At 37.1% G+C, this 6,667-nt stretch overlaps 1 long non-coding RNA gene across 1 annotated transcript in view; it reads right to left on the minus strand.

The window, feature by feature from the left end:
* The window catches only part of LOC107518346, a 391,518-nt gene extending 385,338 nt beyond the window's left edge, over positions 1 to 6,180 (minus strand). Inside the window, exon 1 of the long non-coding RNA XR_001598830.2 lies at positions 5,799 to 6,180. This is a non-coding gene — a long non-coding RNA (uncharacterized LOC107518346). The remainder of the gene's footprint in view (positions 1 to 5,798) is intronic.
* Positions 6,181 to 6,667: the final 487 nt, after the last annotated feature.

The following is a 6,667-nucleotide window of genomic DNA, read 5'->3' on the forward strand; positions in this document are numbered from 1 at the left end:
AGTCATCAGACCATATTTCTCACCCTGCACCCTATAGTTTATTTTAACCCATCACTAACTTCATAACTAGGGGGATTCCCATTTCATATAAAATATGTTCAAAGGAAATAAGAAGGTCCAAATCCTAATGGTCTTGTTTCTTGATGAGAGTGCTGTTTTTGCCTCATTCATTCACGTGCAGTGGGAAGAAGTATTCAAATGACAAGAGTTAAATTCAAAACATGTAGCCGCTTTCTGTTATATTTTTTTCCAACTGAAAGCAAACCATTTAGATGTTTGTTTCCAAAAAGGCATCTGTCAGCAATCAAAGGGGAAAAATGCATAAAGCAAATGCAATTGTTTGGAGTAGCATTTCCTGGATCATGTTAAATGCTTGAATTGCTCCCCTTTATGCTCACCAAATAATTTTATTTTCCACAATAATTGCAATATTTAACATGTTTTATTTAATCTTGTTTTAAGGCTATTAACAACTGGCCACACTGAAAAAGACAGACTGCTATATGGGAAAGGACAACTTCCACCAGTCTCTTAGAGAACAATGGTGAACTTAAATGCACTTAATTGTTCTAGATTTAAAACACTATTATCCAATGGTATTTATTATTATTATTATTATTATTATTTTGTTTAAAACTATCATGCCATCTCCTGTAAAATCTTCCCAGGTATTCCACCATTCACGAAGTGAAATCTGGATTCCAGTTTTCCTTGTGCCCCATTCATTCATAAATAATGGGCGTGCATAAGGGTGTTCTGAGTCTCAGAAATGCAGCAGCTCAGATAAGAGACACCTTTAACTTCAGAGGTTGCCACAGGACACACTTAGAAAATATAAGGCTGTGGGCCCACGAGTCCAAATGTCCATGTGCCTTTATGCCCTGGAAGAATGCTAAGGAGACTCTAAAGTAAGGAAATTGGTTTTGTCTGCTTGTCAGAGGCAAGTAAGAAAAGATAAAATGAAATAAGAGATTGATTCAAAGACAGAATGCACTTCATTTCTCTTCTTTTTTCATTTTCCCTTTTCTCCCCTTGATTTGTGCTATTTTACATTTTATATAGAATTTCCAACTTTTTTCCTTTTCATTCTCTAAGTGTTTGTAAACTGAAGAAAAATCAGGTCATTTTAATAACGCTGCAGTTACACAAGGCAACAAACATTTTGACTGGCAAGCTCAGGGCAAGATCCTGGCAGAAGGTCCATTTGCTTATAGACACTGAAGGTAACTTAACATTTCTTGTACTACTACACTCCTCTTCTGAACAAAAGAGGCGACCTCAGAGTAATAAAAAATACGAAGATGTGTCTACCATATTTGATAATAATTCTCGGTATTACCTCCTACTCCCATATTATTAGAAGAAATCTCATTACGATGAGGGATGAGAAAGAAAAAAATGCCTTATTTATTGTCTTTGTGGTTCATTCTGTAGAAGGAGTGTGTGCATCTTGCTTTGAATTATAAAACATTTCAGATGCAACTGGATAAAATTTGCTTTACTGAAATTATTTTTATTAAAACAGCTATGTACTTAATGCCAAATGGTTAAAATAACACCTTCTAAGGAAGATGTCAGAAATGGGAAAGCAAAAGCCCCCAAATTTAATCTCTTTGGAACTTAAAATGTGTCCTGAGTAAATTTATCTAAATAGTCAAAAATGTTACTAGGTAAAAAATCTGCTGGATAGTTAGGCTGTAAATGCACAACTTTTTAAATAACCACAGTTCAATAGCCCTGAAAAATGCTGTAGATAAATTTTCTCATGCTCCAGTTTGACTATATAGAAGATCTGCAGTGTAGAGAACTATAATATCACTGCTAGGCTCTTGGAGATCACTTATCTTCAGGGGAAAAAAATTGGAATATATTTGGTACACTGCTCTTATAAAGGTACTTCTGTAGTTGCTAATATCACACAGTTTGAATGACTAAATTATCATAAATCCAAGGCATTCTCTCTACTTTTTTCTCTCCTCTTGGTCCTGAAGTAAAATGACTTGAAATTTAGCAGTAACCTGAACTTCTTCTCACCTAAAAAAAAAAAATCATTTTTACAGCTATTCTTATTGGTAAGTCCATGTTATGATTTATTTTTTCTGCTAAAGAGAAGATGTATGGTAAAACTCCTATGAAGAAGATGGCTTGGTTACACTAAGAAAATCAGATGTGATTTTCCCTGAATAAGTACTCATGTCAAGTTTAGCCTGAATTGTGTTAAACTGAATTGATAATGACTGACCATTTGATTTACAAAGAAGGGGAAAACCTAGAATTCTTTTTTTAAAGGGAGACACCAAAAAATAGAGACGGTACCTAGCCTACAAGTTGGAACCTGTGAAACATCAGTAATGCATTTCCTAACATAAAAACACACATCTAAATACAGTATCAACCGGAACCAGAAATTAAGGAACTTGAACATTGTCTTCTCATGTTTATGTTCCTTCACAATCAAATTAACTGATGAATTCAATTTTTACAAATAAGGTAAGGAAAGAGAAATATTTTTCCTCAGACTTTTTTTTTTTTACTTCTTGGAAAACCTGTTCAACTGTTCCCCGATTTAGTTTTAGACTTTTCACTTTGCTTCCAACAAGATATGTAAGACAGGAAAACTAAACTGAACATTTTTTAAATGCACAGCTCACGTTCTTGAGAAAAGTGGCTGTGAAAAACAGATACCGAATCAGACTTAAAGTCGAAGAAGGGGGGGTGGGGGGCTAGGGAAAAAAGCCCAAAACATCGCATGATAGTCTCTAAGCAGTTCCATCTGTCAAGCAGAAATTTTAGGCTAATAGCCTGTGGCGATCTCCCTCCGCAGTCCACTACCTGCCTTTGTCCTATTAAATCTCTTTATTCTCCTTAAAAAAAAAAAAAAAAAAAAAAAAAAAAAAGAGGGGGGATTGGTTGTTGGAAGGAAAGGAAAAACCTTGCAGACCAAAATCATCTGAGTGATGAAGCCCTAATTTTAACCGCCTCTTTGATGTGTAGCAGTGGGGTTTTGTTTTTTTAAAAGGAGAGAGAAGACAGTGCTAGGAGCAGAAGACTTTTCATCTCCACATCACCTTGCCACTGGGTCTGTGAGAGATTGGTTCATTGTCAAGGAGATTTTTTTTTACCCATGATTCCATATGGTATGGACCGGACTACATGTTGCCCCACATGCCACTGCAAATGTTTTCTCAATTAGGTGTCTTATCTCCCGTGAGTTAGCATCAGATGAAGCTTGCTGACAGCGTAATGGCAGGGAAAGCTTCCGACGGCTCCATCAAATGGCAGCTCTGCTACGACATCTCGGCCAGAACTTGGTGGATGGTGAGTTGGCAGCCGGGGCTGCTTTTTTTTTTTTCCCCTTTTCTACTTTCCCTCCCTCTTTGACAAAATGTCCCAGACCTCACATTCATCAAATTCACATTTGATTTTTTTCACACTCTTCAGCGAGGCAGCCTCACACTGCTTCCTTTTGCCATCCTTTCTCTGCCACTCTCTTACTTGAGTTCCCAGAATACTTGCCCTGGCTTTCCATGGGACAGTGTTTGCAAGTTGTTGTTTTTTTGTTTGTATGTTTTTTGTCTTTTGGGTTTTTTTTTTTTTCTTAAAGTATCAGAAGTTTTAAGGTGAAGGTAGGTATTTTAGCCAAGCTGGTCTTGGGGTAAAAAACGAAACGTTTGTCCTGCCCCTCAGGTTTTGTTCTAGCGCCACATCCCCTTTACTTTTGTTTTCAGGGACTGTGTAGTGCATGGTTTTTCCTTGGCTGTGGTATTTTCTGAGGATGTGTGTTGGGTGCTGGGGAGAATCAAGTCCTGGGTGAATTCTAGTGCCGACCCATTAATTGGATTGTCTGAAGTCACCTGTGAGAGAACTTTGGGTCCTTATTCCCTGTTCTCCATCAGAGACCCATAGCTCTCATCAAACTTTTCCCCATTTGTTTATGTCACAGCAGGTCTTAAGTCTCTTAGGAGCTCCACCTCTGAGCAGAAAAGGCACACACACTCCCTGTCTTTTAGTGATTCTGGGTACAAATAAAGTTTTAATAAAGTTTGACCATGCAGCCGCAGATGAGTTAACTCGCATGTCATGGTCAACCAGGCCAGACAACCTTTGACATCTTGGATCTATATGAGGTAGACTGAGTTGGGAGGATGCACAATAGCTTATTGTCATGGGAGATGCAAGTCCTGTGAGGAAGAGAGTCCTCAAATCATTACTGCCCTCGTTAGGGTGGTGTCCGTTAAGGATTAATTCGTTAGCAGTGCATTTCTAGTTTTCCGTAATTATTATTCCTGCAGCAAGCGTGAATTCTTCCAGGGAGTGAAAAAAAAGTTTGCTGCCAGGACAATGAATGTATTATCCGTTCCTAACTGGACCGTGAACTTCAGCTCATTTCACATAGATATCAGTTTAAGAAAAAAAAAAAAAAGAAAAAAAAAAAGAAAGAGAGCGAGAGAGAAGGGGGGAGAGAGAGTGGTGTTGAAGGAGACACTGGCGAATGGAATTACAAGACAGAACTTGGTCAGTTTCATTGTATGATCTGCAGAAAGAGTTCTCCTTTCCCCTTTCTGGACCAATGGTGGTATCATTTTGGCACGTTTTAGGAACTCTGAGGACTGAGAGACTATTAAAAGTAAGCTACCCGCAGGATTCTGTTCGGCTGCAGTGTGTCTATCCTAAGGACTCTTGACTTAAGGTGGCCGTGGGTATGTGTGTAAATGTGTGTGTTTAACTTGTAATTTCTTAACTAAATATTAGAAACTTACTGATGATTTCAGGACGATGTTACTTTCAGCTTTTGGTTAATTAGACTAGCAGTAGACTATCCACTTAGATCCTGAACTTTTACTCAGGGCACTTATTTTCCCATTAGAGTTTCTGCCAGCAAGAACAAGGTTTACTTGTATGCCATGATGTTGTCTTATCGATTCGTCTTATACAGCTTGTTAAACACTGGAAATGAATGTACTGCTTGGTTTTAGCTATTATTTTCTAAGCTAAATTGTAACTTTTAGGAAAAACTGTGTGCTGATGTCATATTCTGGGCCACGTTCTACTTCCTTGTATTTCAAGAGCTCATAGATTTTATAGACTGTTACTTTTTATGGCAAATTTTGTAATCTTGTTTTTTTTTTCTTGCAAAGATCACCAAATGCTCCTCTTTTTTTAACTTGGAAAACTGTCATTTCTTTAAGGTAAAGTTTACTTAGAAGTTGCTTTGCATTTAAAACTATTTTACAGATGTTTTACCACCGGGAATATAAAATATAAAAGTGTGGAAACATTTAGCAATGCAGTTAACTAAAAATAAACAATGCTATAAGTTCACATGCTGCTGTTTAGGCTGCATAATACAGGAAGTTTCTCTCAACTTCAATGCTTCTAGATCTTTGCTTTGAAAAGGGGTGAGAAATCAGAGTGTTCTTTAAAGAAGTTGTGGAAATTACATAGAGAATAAATCGATTTTTTATTTCCCTCAAAGGTGACCACATACCAAAGCATTTTAGTTCTGCCAGTTATAAATAATTTAATGTAAACTTCTCATTATTGATAGGAAATTGATGACTCTGATGAAGGGGGGAGGACTCATTAAAATAAAACAAATTTTGCATTTTCTCTTAGCTCTTCTTCTTTCTAGACTAGCATTCACTCCCTTTCCCTCCATAACCCCCCATCTTGCTACCCCCAACAATTTTCTCCAACTAAAAAAAATTTAACTTGACCCTGGCTGATATGATTCTTTAACCAAAGGACAGTACAAGTTCCGAGTTTCACACTAAAGGCAAATAAAGCTTTAAAATTACCTCATGCGTCATCTGGCTGCACAGACTCCGGGCTGCATAGTGGGAAACTCCGGCTTGGTCCTCCCAGCATACAAAGGCAACTCAGTGAATGCCCCCTCCGCCCAGGGAGGCTCAGCCTCAGCTGCCAGCACCAGGATATGCAATTTTGCCTTTTAATGAATCGTAAACAATTTGTATGGCAAATGAGTTTGTTTGTTTTAGTTTTGGGGCATATGTTGGACCAGGTTGTAGAGGGCCATTACTGTACTCCAAAATTTTAGGTGAGAATGGATAGATCCCCAGATCATTTTATTTTTCTAAATAATAAAGACCCACTAGAATAAAAGAAACTGGTTAATAAAAGACTGAGAATAACAACCTCTCTCCTTTTTCCCCTCAATCCCCTTTTACCCCTCAATACCCACCCCCTCTCATAATTCACAAGGCTTACAGTAGGGTTTTAACTGCACTTTTTGCTAACTGGAGGTCAGTTGACTAAATTAATTGTTTTTTTTTTTTTTTGAAAGTATAAATTTTAGCTTCGTTTTTAAAAGGCTACTTTTGTTTAAGAAACAATTGTTTTTAAAATGTCAAATACTGAGAAGGGCCTTCTCTATCTTGTATGGCTTCTTTTTTATTATTATTATTATTATTATTGAAGCTAATTTTGCCTTGAGGGACATAGGTTATAAAATATGCTAAAATACACTTGTGATATCAAAATAGAGTGAGAAAAGTGGTCTTGATATCCAAAAGTAAATGAAAACTTATTCTAACCCACAGAGTTGTAAACAACTTAAAAGTTAACAAGCAACCAGGGTTGGAGCATGTACATTTTAACAGTAATTATCTTTGGCGCTGCCACTTATGAGAAATCTTTTGATATCTGA

Source organism: Rousettus aegyptiacus, unplaced genomic scaffold (assembly GCF_014176215.1).
Source record: "Rousettus aegyptiacus isolate mRouAeg1 unplaced genomic scaffold, mRouAeg1.p scaffold_m13_p_1, whole genome shotgun sequence".
NCBI lineage: Eukaryota > Metazoa > Chordata > Mammalia > Chiroptera > Pteropodidae > Rousettus > Rousettus aegyptiacus.